This window comes from Aegilops tauschii, chromosome 6, assembly GCF_002575655.3.
Source record: "Aegilops tauschii subsp. strangulata cultivar AL8/78 chromosome 6, Aet v6.0, whole genome shotgun sequence".
NCBI lineage: Eukaryota > Viridiplantae > Streptophyta > Magnoliopsida > Poales > Poaceae > Aegilops > Aegilops tauschii.
Window position 1 is genome coordinate 58,825,008 of NC_053040.3, and position 14,392 is coordinate 58,839,399.

Genomic DNA, 14,392 nt, shown 5'->3' on the forward strand with positions numbered 1-14,392 from the left:
TCCGTTTTGTACACGAAGTTCCTCCAGTTTTTGCCGTAACCCCTCTCAACTTTCTTGCACATGCTATGTGGATGAAATGATGATACCATGCCAACTTTCAACCTTTTCAGAGTTCATTTGAAATGCTTTTCAATTTTAGGGTTTTATAGCTCAAAATAATTAGTAAATGCATGTAAAATAACAAATGAAGTCAGAAAGGATTGAAACATGATGATGTGGCTTTGAATGGTGCATTTTGAACACACAAAGAGTCAGGAGTTCAAATAAGTTTTAGAAAATGAAATCCCTTTGTGACAGACGAGTTTCCGTATGAAATCCTGATACTTTGAAAGAGATTGTCCGTTTTGTACACGAAGTGCATCCAGTTTTTGACGTAACCCTCTCAACTTTCTTGCACATGCTATGTGGATGAAATGATCATACCATGCCAACTTTCAACCTTTTCAGAGTTCATTTGCAATGCTTTTCAATTTTAGGGTCTTATAGCTCAAAATAATTAGTAAATGCATGAAAAATAACAAATGAAGTCAGAAAGGATTGAAAATGATGATGTGGCTTTGAATGGTGCATTTTGAACACACAAAAAGTCAGGAGTTCAAATAAGTTTTAAAAAATGAAATCCCTTTGTAACAGACGAGTTTCCGTATGAAATCCTGATAGTTTGAAAGAGACTGTCCGTTTTGTACACGAAGTGCATCCAGTTTTTGCCGTAACCCTCTCAACTTTCTTGCACATGCTATGTGGATGAAATGATGAGACCATGCCAACTTTCAACCTTTTCAGAGTTCATTTGAAATGCTTTTCAATTTTAGGGTTTTATAGCTCAAAATAATTAGTAAATGCATGAAAAATAACAAATGAAGTCAGAAAGGATTGAAAAATGATGATGTGGCTTTGAATGGTGCATTTTGAACACACAAAAAGTCAGGAGTTCAAATAAGTTTTAGAAAATGAAATCTCTTTGTGACAGACGAGTTTCCGTATGAAATCCTGATACTTTGAAAGAGATTGTCCGTTTTGTACACGAAGTGCATCCAGTTTTTGCCGTAACCCTCTCAACTTTCTTGCACATGCTATGTGGATGAAATGATGATACCATGCCAACTTTCAACCTTTTCAGAGTTCATTTAAAATGCTTTTCAATATTAGGGTTTTATAGCTTAAAATAATTAGTAAATGCATGAAAATAACAAATGAAGTCAGGAAGGATTGAAAAATGATGATGTGGCTTTGAATGGTGCATTTTGAACACACAAAAAGTCAGGAGTTCAAATAAGATTTAAAAAATGAAATCCCTTTGTAACAGACGAGTTTCCGTATAAAATCCTGATACTTTGAAAGAGATTGTCCGTTTTGTACACGAAGTGCATCCAATTTTTGCCGTAACCCCTCTCAACTTTCTTGCACATGCTATGCGGGTGAAATGATGATACCATGCCAACTTTCAACATTTTCAGAGTTCATTTGAAATGCTTTTCAATTTTAGTGTTTTATAGCTCAAAATAATTTGTAAATGCATGAAAAATAACAAATGAAGTCAGAAAGGATTGAAAATGATGATGTGGCTTTGAATGGTGCATTTTGAACACACAAAAAGTCAGGAGTTCAAATAAGTTTTAAAAAATGAAATCCCTTTGTAACAGACGAGTTTCCGTATGAAATCCTGATAGTTTGAAAGAGATTGTCCGTTTTGTACACGAAGTGCATCCAGTTTTTGCCGTAACCCTCTCAACTTTTTTGCACATGCTATGTGGATGAAATGATGAGACCATGCCAACTTTCAACCTTTTCAGAGTTCACTTGAAATGCTTTTCAATTTTAGGGTTTTATAGCTCAAAATAATTAGTAAATGCATGAAAAATAACAAATGAAGTCAGAAAGGATTGAAAAATGATGATGTGGCTTTGAATGGTGCATTTTGAACACACAAAAAGTCAGGAGTTCAAATAAGTTTCAAAAAATGAAATCCCTTTGTAACAGACGAGTTTCCGTATGAAATCCTGATACTTGGAAAGAGATTGTCCGTTTTGTACACAAAGTACATCCAGTTTTTGCCGTAACCCTCTCAACTTTCTTGCACATGCTATGTGGATGAAATGATGATACCATGCCAACTTTCAACCTTTTCAGAGTTCATTTGAAATGCTTTTCAATTTTAGGGTCTTATAGCTCAAAATAATTAGTAAATGCATGAAAAATAACAAATGAAGTCAGAAAGGATTGAAAAATGATGATGTGGCTTTGAATGGTGCATTTTGAACACACAAAGAGTCAGGAGTTCAAATAAGTTTCAGAAAATGAAATCCCTTTGTGACAGACGAGTTTCCGTATGAAATCCTCATACTTTGAAAGAGATTGTCCGTTTTGTACACGAAGTGCATCCAGTTTTTGCCGTAACCTTCTCAACTTTCTTGCACATGCTATGTGGATGAAATGATGATACCATGCCAACTTTCAACCTTTTCAGAGTTCATTTGAAATGCTTTTCAATTTTAGGGTCTTATAGCTCAAAATAATTAGTAAATGCATGAAAAATAACAAATGAAGTCAGAAAGGATTGAAAAATGATGATGTGGCTTTGAATGGTGCATTTTGAACACACAAAAAGTCAGGAGTTCAAATAAGTTTTAAAAAATGAAATCCCTTTGTAACACACGAATGTCCGTATGAAATCCTGATACTTTGAAAGAGATTGTCCGTTTTGTACACGAAGTGCATCCAGTTTTTGCCGTAACCCTCTCAACTTTCTTGCACATGCTATGTGGATGAAATGATCATACCATGCCAACTTTCAACCTTTTCAGAGTTCATTTGAAATGCTTTTCAATTTTTGGGTCTTATAGCTCAAAATAATTAGTAAATGCATGAAAAATAACAAATGAAGTCAGAAAGGATTGAAAATGATGATGTGGCTTTGAATGGTGCATTTTGAACACACAAAGAGTCAGGAGTTCAAATAAGTTTAAAAAAATGAAATCCCTTTGTAACAGACGAGTTTCCGTATGAAATCCTGATACTTTGAAAGAGATTGTCCGTTTTGTACACGAAGTGCATCCAGTTTTTGCCGTAACCTTCTCAACTTTCTTGCACATGCTATGTGGATGAAATGATGATACCATGCCAACTTTCAACCTTTTCAGAGTTCATTTGAAATGCTTTTCAATTTTAGGGTCTTATAGCTCAAAATAATTAGTAAATGCATGAAAAATAACAAATGAAGTCAGAAAGGATTGAAAAATGATGATGTGGCTTTGAATGGTGCATTTTGAACACACAAAAAGTCAGGAGTTCAAATAAGTTTTAAAAAATGAAATCCCTTTGTAACACACGAATGTCCGTATGAAATCCTGATACTTTGAAAGATATTGTCCGTTTTGTACACGAAGTGCATCCAGTTTTTGCCGTAACCCTCTCAACTTTCTTGCACATGCTATGTGGATGAAATGATCATACCATGCCAACTTTCAACCTTTTCAGAGTTCATTTGAAATGCTTTTCAATTTTTGGGTCTTATAGCTCAAAATAATTAGTAAATGCATGAAAAATAACAAATGAAGTCAGAAAGGATTGAAAATGATGATGTGGCTTTGAATGGTGCATTTTGAACACACAAAGAGTCAGGAGTTCAAATAAGTTTTAAAAAAAGAAATCCCTTTGTAACAGACGAGTTTCCGTATGAAATCCTCATACTTTGAAAGAGATTGTCCGTTTTGTACACGAAGTGCATCCAGTTTTTGCCGTAACCTTCTCAACTTTCTTGCACATGCTATGTGGATGAAATGATGATACCATGCCAACTTTCAACCTTTTCAGAGTTCATTTGAAATGCTTTTCAATTTTAGGGTCTTATAGCTCAAAATAATTAGTAAATGCATGAAAAATAATAAATGAAGTCAGAAAGGATTGAAAAATGATGATGTGGCTTTGAATGGTGCATTTTGAACACACAAAAAGTCAGGAGTTCAAATAAGTTTAAAAAAATGAAATCCCTTTGTAACACACGAGAGTCCGTATGAAATCCTGATACTTTGAAAGAGATTGTCCGTTTTGTACACGAAGTTCCTCCAGTTTTTGCCGTAACCCCTCTCAACTTTCTTGCACATGCTATGTGGATGAAATGATGATACCATGCCAACTTTCAACCTTTTCAGAGTTCATTTGAAATGCTTTTCAATTTTAGGGTTTTATAGCTCAAAATAATTAGTAAATGCATGTAAAATAACAAATGAAGTCAGAAAGGATTGAAACATGATGATGTGGCTTTGAATGGTGCATTTTGAACACACAAAGAGTCAGGAGTTCAAATAAGTTTTAGAAAATGAAATCCCTTTGTGACAGACGAGTTTCCGTATGAAATCCTGATACTTTGAAAGAGATTGTCCGTTTTGTACACGAAGTGCATCCAGTTTTTGACGTAACCCTCTCAACTTTCTTGCACATGCTATGTGGATGAAATGATCATACCATGCCAACTTTCAACCTTTTCAGAGTTCATTTGCAATGCTTTTCAATTTTAGGGTCTTATAGCTCAAAATAATTAGTAAATGCATGAAAAATAACAAATGAAGTCAGAAAGGATTGAAAATGATGATGTGGCTTTGAATGGTGCATTTTGAACACACAAAAAGTCAGGAGTTCAAATAAGTTTTAAAAAATGAAATCCCTTTGTAACAGACGAGTTTCCGTATGAAATCCTGATAGTTTGAAAGAGACTGTCCGTTTTGTACACGAAGTGCATCCAGTTTTTGCCGTAACCCTCTCAACTTTCTTGCACATGCTATGTGGATGAAATGATGAGACCATGCCAACTTTCAACCTTTTCAGAGTTCATTTGAAATGCTTTTCAATTTTAGGGTTTTATAGCTCAAAATAATTAGTAAATGCATGAAAAATAACAAATGAAGTCAGAAAGGATTGAAAAATGATGATGTGGCTTTGAATGGTGCATTTTGAACACACAAAAAGTCAGGAGTTCAAATAAGTTTTAGAAAATGAAATCTCTTTGTGACAGACGAGTTTCCGTATGAAATCCTGATACTTTGAAAGAGATTGTCCGTTTTGTACACGAAGTGCATCCAGTTTGCTATGTGGATGAAATGATGATACCATGCCAACTTTCAACCTTTTCAGAGTTCATTTGAAATGCTTTTCAATTTTAGGGTTTTATAGCTCAAAATAATTAGTAAATGCATGAAAAATAACAAATGAAGTCAGAAAGGATTGAAAAATGATGATGTGGCTTTGAATGGTGTATTTTGAACACACAAAGAGTCAGGAGTTCAAATAAGTTTTAGAAAATGAAATCCCTTTGTGACAGACGAGTTTCCGTATGAAATCCTGATACTTTGAAAGAGATTGTCCGTTTTGTACACGAAGTGCATCCAGTTTTTGCCGTAACCCTCTCAACTTTCTTGCACATGCTATGTGGATGAAATGATCATACCATGCCAACTTTCAACCTTTTCAGAGTTCATTTGAAATGCTTTTCAATTTTAGGGTCTTATAGCTCAAAATAATTAGTAAATGCATGAAAAATAACAAATGAAGTCAGAAAGGATTGAAAATGATGATGTGGCTTTGAATGGTGCATTTTGAACACACAAAAAGTCAGGAGTTCAAATAAGTTATAAAAAATGAAATCCCTTTGTAACAGACGAGTTTCCGTATGAAATCCTGATAGTTTGAAAGAGACTGTCCGTTTTGTACACGAAGTGCATCCAGTTTTTGCTGTAACCCTCTCAACTTTCTCTCACATGCTATGTGGATGAAATGATGAGACCATGCCAACTTTCAACCTTTTCAGAGTTCATTTGAAATGCTTTTCAATTTTAGGGTTTTATAGCTCAAAATAATTAGTAAATGCATGAAAAATAACAAATGAAGTCAGAAAGGATTGAAAAATGATGATGTGGCTTTGAATGGTGCATTTTGAACACACAAAAAGTCAGGAGTTCAAATAAGTTTTAGAAAATGAAATCCCTTTGTGACAGACGAGTTTCCGTATGAAATCCTCATACTTTGAAAGAGATTGTCCGTTTTGTACACGAAGTGCATCCAGTTTTTGCCGTAACCTTCTCAACTTTCTTGCACATGCTATGTGGATGAAATGATGATACCATGCCAACTTTCAACCTTTTCAGAGTTCATTTGAAATGCTTTTCAATTTTAGGGTCTTATAGCTCAAAATAATTAGTAAATGCATGAAAAATAACAAATGAAGTCAGAAAGGATTGAAAAATGATGATGTGGCTTTGAATGGTGCATTTTGAACACACAAAAAGTCAGGAGTTCAAATAAGTTTTAAAAAATGAAATCCCTTTGTAACACACGAATGTCCGTATGAAATCCTGATACTTTGAAAGAGATTGTCCGTTTTGTACACGAAGTGCATCCAGTTTTTGCCGTAACCCTCTCAACTTTCTTGCACATGCTATGTGGATGAAATGATCATACCATGCCAACTTTCAACCTTTTCAGAGTTCATTTGAAATGCTTTTCAATTTTTGGGTCTTATAGCTCAAAATAATTAGTAAATGCATGAAAAATAACAAATGAAGTCAGAAAGGATTGAAAATGATGATGTGGCTTTGAATGGTGCATTTTGAACACACAAAGAGTCAGGAGTTCAAATAAGTTTAAAAAAATGAAATCCCTTTGTAACAGACGAGTTTCCGTATGAAATCCTGATACTTTGAAAGAGATTGTCCGTTTTGTACACGAAGTGCATCCAGTTTTTGCCGTAACCTTCTCAACTTTCTTGCACATGCTATGTGGATGAAATGATGATACCATGCCAACTTTCAACCTTTTCAGAGTTCATTTGAAATGCTTTTCAATTTTAGGGTCTTATAGCTCAAAATAATTAGTAAATGCATGAAAAATAACAAATGAAGTCAGAAAGGATTGAAAAATGATGATGTGGCTTTGAATGGTGCATTTTGAACACACAAAAAGTCAGGAGTTCAAATAAGTTTTAAAAAATGAAATCCCTTTGTAACACACGAATGTCCGTATGAAATCCTGATACTTTGAAAGATATTGTCCGTTTTGTACACGAAGTGCATCCAGTTTTTGCCGTAACCCTCTCAACTTTCTTGCACATGCTATGTGGATGAAATGATCATACCATGCCAACTTTCAACCTTTTCAGAGTTCATTTGAAATGCTTTTCAATTTTTGGGTCTTATAGCTCAAAATAATTAGTAAATGCATGAAAAATAACAAATGAAGTCAGAAAGGATTGAAAATGATGATGTGGCTTTGAATGGTGCATTTTGAACACACAAAGAGTCAGGAGTTCAAATAAGTTTTAAAAAATGAAATCCCTTTGTAACAGACGAGTTTCCGTATGAAATCCTCATACTTTGAAAGAGATTGTCCGTTTTGTACACGAAGTGCATCCAGTTTTTGCCGTAACCTTCTCAACTTTCTTGCACATGCTATGTGGATGAAATGATGATACCATGCCAACTTTCAACCTTTTCAGAGTTCATTTGAAATGCTTTTCAATTTTAGGGTCTTATAGCTCAAAATAATTAGTAAATGCATGAAAAATAATAAATGAAGTCAGAAAGGATTGAAAAATGATGATGTGGCTTTGAATGGTGCATTTTGAACACACAAAAAGTCAGGAGTTCAAATAAGTTTAAAAAAATGAAATCCCTTTGTAATACACGAGAGTCCGTATGAAATCCTGATACTTTGAAAGAGATTGTCCGTTTTGTACACGAAGTTCCTCCAGTTTTTGCCGTAACCCCTCTCAACTTTCTTGCACATGCTATGTGGATGAAATGATGATACCATGCCAACTTTCAACCTTTTCAGAGTTCATTTGAAATGCTTTTCAATTTTAGGGTTTTATAGCTCAAAATAATTAGTAAATGCATGTAAAATAACAAATGAAGTCAGAAAGGATTGAAACATGATGATGTGGCTTTGAATGGTGCATTTTGAACACACAAAGAGTCAGGAGTTCAAATAAGTTTTAGAAAATGAAATCCCTTTGTGACAGACGAGTTTCCGTATGAAATCCTGATACTTTGAAAGAGATTGTCCGTTTTGTACACGAAGTGCATCCAGTTTTTGACGTAACCCTCTCAACTTTCTTGCACATGCTATGTGGATGAAATGATCATACCATGCCAACTTTCAACCTTTTCAGAGTTCATTTGCAATGCTTTTCAATTTTAGGGTCTTATAGCTCAAAATAATTAGTAAATGCATGAAAAATAACAAATGAAGTCAGAAAGGATTGAAAATGATGATGTGGCTTTGAATGGTGCATTTTGAACACACAAAAAGTCAGGAGTTCAAATAAGTTTTAAAAAATGAAATCCCTTTGTAACAGACGAGTTTCCGTATGAAATCCTGATAGTTTGAAAGAGACTGTCCGTTTTGTACACGAAGTGCATCCAGTTTTTGCCGTAACCCTCTCAACTTTCTTGCACATGCTATGTGGATGAAATGATGAGACCATGCCAACTTTCAACCTTTTCAGAGTTCATTTGAAATGCTTTTCAATTTTAGGGTTTTATAGCTCAAAATAATTAGTAAATGCATGAAAAATAACAAATGAAGTCAGAAAGGATTGAAAAATGATGATGTGGCTTTGAATGGTGCATTTTGAACACACAAAAAGTCAGGAGTTCAAATAAGTTTTAGAAAATGAAATCTCTTTGTGACAGACGAGTTTCCGTATGAAATCCTGATACTTTGAAAGAGATTGTCCGTTTTGTACACGAAGTGCATCCAGTTTGCTATGTGGATGAAATGATGATACCATGCCAACTTTCAACCTTTTCAGAGTTCATTTGAAATGCTTTTCAATTTTAGGGTTTTATAGCTCAAAATAATTAGTAAATGCATGAAAAATAACAAATGAAGTCAGAAAGGATTGAAAAATGATGATGTGGCTTTGAATGGTGTATTTTGAACACACAAAGAGTCAGGAGTTCAAATAAGTTTTAGAAAATGAAATCCCTTTGTGACAGACGAGTTTCCGTATGAAATCCTGATACTTTGAAAGAGATTGTCCGTTTTGTACACGAAGTGCATCCAGTTTTTGCCGTAACCCTCTCAACTTTCTTGCACATGCTATGTGGATGAAATGATCATACCATGCCAACTTTCAAGCTTTTCAGAGTTCATTTGAAATGCTTTTCAATTTTAGGGTCTTATAGCTCAAAATAATTAGTAAATGCATGAAAAATAACAAATGAAGTCAGAAAGGATTGAAAATGATGATGTGGCTTTGAATGGTGCATTTTGAACACACAAAAAGTCAGGAGTTCAAATAAGTTATAAAAAATGAAATCCCTTTGTAACAGACGAGTTTCCGTATGAAATCCTGATAGTTTGAAAGAGACTGTCCGTTTTGTACACGAAGTGCATCCAGTTTTTGCTGTAACCCTCTCAACTTTCTCTCACATGCTATGTGGATGAAATGATGAGACCATGCCAACTTTCAACCTTTTCAGAGTTCATTTGAAATGCTTTTCAATTTTAGGGTTTTATAGCTCAAAATAATTAGTAAATGCATGAAAAATAACAAATGAAGTCAGAAAGGATTGAAAAATGATGATGTGGCTTTGAATGGTGCATTTTGAACACACAAAAAGTCAGGAGTTCAAATAAGTTTTAGAAAATGAAATCCCTTTGTGACAGACGAGTTTCCGTATGAAATCCTCATACTTTGAAAGAGATTGTCCGTTTTGTACACGAAGTGCATCCAGTTTTTGCCGTAACCTTCTCAACTTTCTTGCACATGCTATGTGGATGAAATGATGATACCATGCCAACTTTCAACCTTTTCAGAGTTCATTTGAAATGCTTTTCAATTTTAGGGTCTTATAGCTCAAAATAATTAGTAAATGCATGAAAAATAACAAATGAAGTCAGAAAGGATTGAAAAATGATGATGTGGCTTTGAATGGTGCATTTTGAACACACAAAAAGTCAGGAGTTCAAATAAGTTTTAAAAAATGAAATCCCTTTGTAACACACGAATGTCCGTATGAAATCCTGATACTTTGAAAGAGATTGTCCGTTTTGTACACGAAGTGCATCCAGTTTTTGCCGTAACCCTCTCAACTTTCTTGCACATGCTATGTGGATGAAATGATCATACCATGCCAACTTTCAACCTTTTCAGAGTTCATTTGAAATGCTTTTCAATTTTTGGGTCTTATAGCTCAAAATAATTAGTAAATGCATGAAAAATAACAAATGAAGTCAGAAAGGATTGAAAATGATGATGTGGCTTTGAATGGTGCATTTTGAACACACAAAGAGTCAGGAGTTCAAATAAGTTTAAAAAAATGAAATCCCTTTGTAACAGACGAGTTTCCGTATGAAATCCTGATACTTTGAAAGAGATTGTCCGTTTTGTACACGAAGTGCATCCAGTTTTTGCCGTAACCTTCTCAACTTTCTTGCACATGCTATGTGGATGAAATGATGATACCATGCCAACTTTCAACCTTTTCAGAGTTCATTTGAAATGCTTTTCAATTTTAGGGTCTTATAGCTCAAAATAATTAGTAAATGCATGAAAAATAACAAATGAAGTCAGAAAGGATTGAAAAATGATGATGTGGCTTTGAATGGTGCATTTTGAACACACAAAAAGTCAGGAGTTCAAATAAGTTTTAAAAAATGAAATCCCTTTGTAACACACGAATGTCCGTATGAAATCCTGATACTTTGAAAGATATTGTCCGTTTTGTACACGAAGTGCATCCAGTTTTTGCCGTAACCCTCTCAACTTTCTTGCACATGCTATGTGGATGAAATGATCATACCATGCCAACTTTCAACCTTTTCAGAGTTCATTTGAAATGCTTTTCAATTTTTGGGTCTTATAGCTCAAAATAATTAGTAAATGCATGAAAAATAACAAATGAAGTCAGAAAGGATTGAAAATGATGATGTGGCTTTGAATGGTGCATTTTGAACACACAAAGAGTCAGGAGTTCAAATAAGTTTTAAAAAATGAAATCCCTTTGTAACAGACGAGTTTCCGTATGAAATCCTCATACTTTGAAAGAGATTGTCCGTTTTGTACACGAAGTGCATCCAGTTTTTGCCGTAACCTTCTCAACTTTCTTGCACATGCTATGTGGATGAAATGATGATACCATGCCAACTTTCAACCTTTTCAGAGTTCATTTGAAATGCTTTTCAATTTTAGGGTCTTATAGCTCAAAATAATTAGTAAATGCATGAAAAATAACAAATGAAGTCAGAAAGGATTGAAAAATGATGATGTGGCTTTGAATGGTGCATTTTGAACACACAAAAAGTCAGGAGTTCAAATAAGTTTAAAAAAATGAAATCCCTTTGTAACACACGAGAGTCCGTATGAAATCCTGATACTTTGAAAGAGATTGTCCGTTTTGTACACGAAGTTCCTCCAGTTTTTGCCGTAACCCCTCTCAACTTTCTTGCACATGCTATGTGGATGAAATGATGATACCATGCCAACTTTCAACCTTTTCAGAGTTCATTTGAAATGCTTTTCAATTTTAGGGTTTTATAGCTCAAAATAATTAGTAAATGCATGTAAAATAACAAATGAAGTCAGAAAGGATTGAAACATGATGATGTGGCTTTGAATGGTGCATTTTGAACACACAAAGAGTCAGGAGTTCAAATAAGTTTTAGAAAATGAAATCCCTTTGTGACAGACGAGTTTCCGTATGAAATCCTGATACTTTGAAAGAGATTGTCCGTTTTGTACACGAAGTGCATCCAGTTTTTGACGTAACCCTCTCAACTTTCTTGCACATGCTATGTGGATGAAATGATCATACCATGCCAACTTTCAACCTTTTCAGAGTTCATTTGCAATGCTTTTCAATTTTAGGGTCTTATAGCTCAAAATAATTAGTAAATGCATGAAAAATAACAAATGAAGTCAGAAAGGATTGAAAATGATGATGTGGCTTTGAATGGTGCATTTTGAACACACAAAAAGTCAGGAGTTCAAATAAGTTTTAAAAAATGAAATCCCTTTGTAACAGACGAGTTTCCGTATGAAATCCTGATAGTTTGAAAGAGACTGTCCGTTTTGTACACGAAGTGCATCCAGTTTTTGCCGTAACCCTCTCAACTTTCTTGCACATGCTATGTGGATGAAATGATGAGACCATGCCAACTTTCAACCTTTTCAGAGTTCATTTGAAATGCTTTTCAATTTTAGGGTTTTATAGCTCAAAATAATTAGTAAATGCATGAAAAATAACAAATGAAGTCAGAAAGGATTGAAAAATGATGATGTGGCTTTGAATGGTGCATTTTGAACACACAAAAAGTCAGGAGTTCAAATAAGTTTTAGAAAATGAAATCTCTTTGTGACAGACGAGTTTCCGTATGAAATCCTGATACTTTGAAAGAGATTGTCCGTTTTGTACACGAAGTGCATCCAGTTTGCTATGTGGATGAAATGATGATACCATGCCAACTTTCAACCTTTTCAGAGTTCATTTGAAATGCTTTTCAATTTTAGGGTTTTATAGCTCAAAATAATTAGTAAATGCATGAAAAATAACAAATGAAGTCAGAAAGGATTGAAAAATGATGATGTGGCTTTGAATGGTGTATTTTGAACACACAAAGAGTCAGGAGTTCAAATAAGTTTTAGAAAATGAAATCCCTTTGTGACAGACGAGTTTCCGTATGAAATCCTGATACTTTGAAAGAGATTGTCCGTTTTGTACACGAAGTGCATCCAGTTTTTGCCGTAACCCTCTCAACTTTCTTGCACATGCTATGTGGATGAAATGATCATACCATGCCAACTTTCAACCTTTTCAGAGTTCATTTGAAATGCTTTTCAATTTTAGGGTCTTATAGCTCAAAATAATTAGTAAATGCATGAAAAATAACAAATGAAGTCAGAAAGGATTGAAAATGATGATGTGGCTTTGAATGGTGCATTTTGAACACACAAAAAGTCAGGAGTTCAAATAAGTTATAAAAAATGAAATCCCTTTGTAACAGACGAGTTTCCGTATGAAATCCTGATAGTTTGAAAGAGACTGTCCGTTTTGTACACGAAGTGCATCCAGTTTTTGCTGTAACCCTCTCAACTTTCTCTCACATGCTATGTGGATGAAATGATGAGACCATGCCAACTTTCAACCTTTTCAGAGTTCATTTGAAATGCTTTTCAATTTTAGGGTTTTATAGCTCAAAATAATTAGTAAATGCATGAAAAATAACAAATGAAGTCAGAAAGGATTGAAAAATGATGATGTGGCTTTGAATGGTGCATTTTGAACACACAAAAAGTCAGGAGTTCAAATAAGTTTTAGAAAATGAAATCTCTTTGTGACAGACGAGTTTCCGTATGAAATCCTGATACTTTGAAAGAGATTGTCCGTTTTGTACACGAAGTGCATCCAGTTTTTGCCGTAACCCTCTCAACTTTCTTGCACATGCTATGTGGATGAAATGATGATACCATGCCAACTTTCAACCTTTTCAGAGTTCATTTGAAATGCTTTTCAATATTAGGGTTTTATAGCTCAAATAATTAGTAAATGCATGAAAATAACAAATGAAGTCAGAAAGGATTGAAAAATGATGATGTGGCTTTGAATGGTGCATTTTGAACACACAAAAAGTCAGGAGTTCAAATAAGATTTAAAAAATGAAATCCCTTTGTAACAGACGAGTTTCCGTATAAAATCCTGATACTTTGAAAGAGATTGTCCGTTTTGTACACGAAGTGCATCCAATTTTTGCCGTAACCCCTCTCAACTTTGTTGCACATGCTATGCGGGTGAAATGATGATACCATGCCAACTTTCAACATTTTCAGAGTTCATTTGAAATGCTTTTCAATTTTAGTGTTTTATAGCTCAAAATAATTTGTAAATGCATGAAAATAACAAATGAAGTCAGAAAGGATTGAAAATGATGATGTGGCTTTGAATGGTGCATTTTGAACACACAAAAAGTCAGGAGTTCAAATAAATTTTAAAAATGAAATCCCTTTGTAACAGACGAGTTTCCGTATGAAATCCTGATAGTTTGAAAGAGATTGTCCGTTTTGTACACGAAGTGCATCCAATTTTTGCCGTAACCCTCTCAACTTTCTTGCACATGCTATGTGGATGAAATGATGAGACCATGCCAACTTTCAACCTTTTCAGAGTTCACTTGAAATGCTTTTCAATTTTAGGGTTTTATAGCTCAAAATAATTATTAAATGCATGAAAAATAACAAATGAAGTCAGAAAGGATTGAAAAATGATGATGTGGCTTTGAATGGTGCATTTTGAACACACAAAAAGTCAGGAGTTCAAATAAGTTTTAAAAAATGAAATCCCTTTGTAACAGACGAGTTTCCGTATGAAATCCTGATACTTGGAAAGAGATTGTCCGTTTT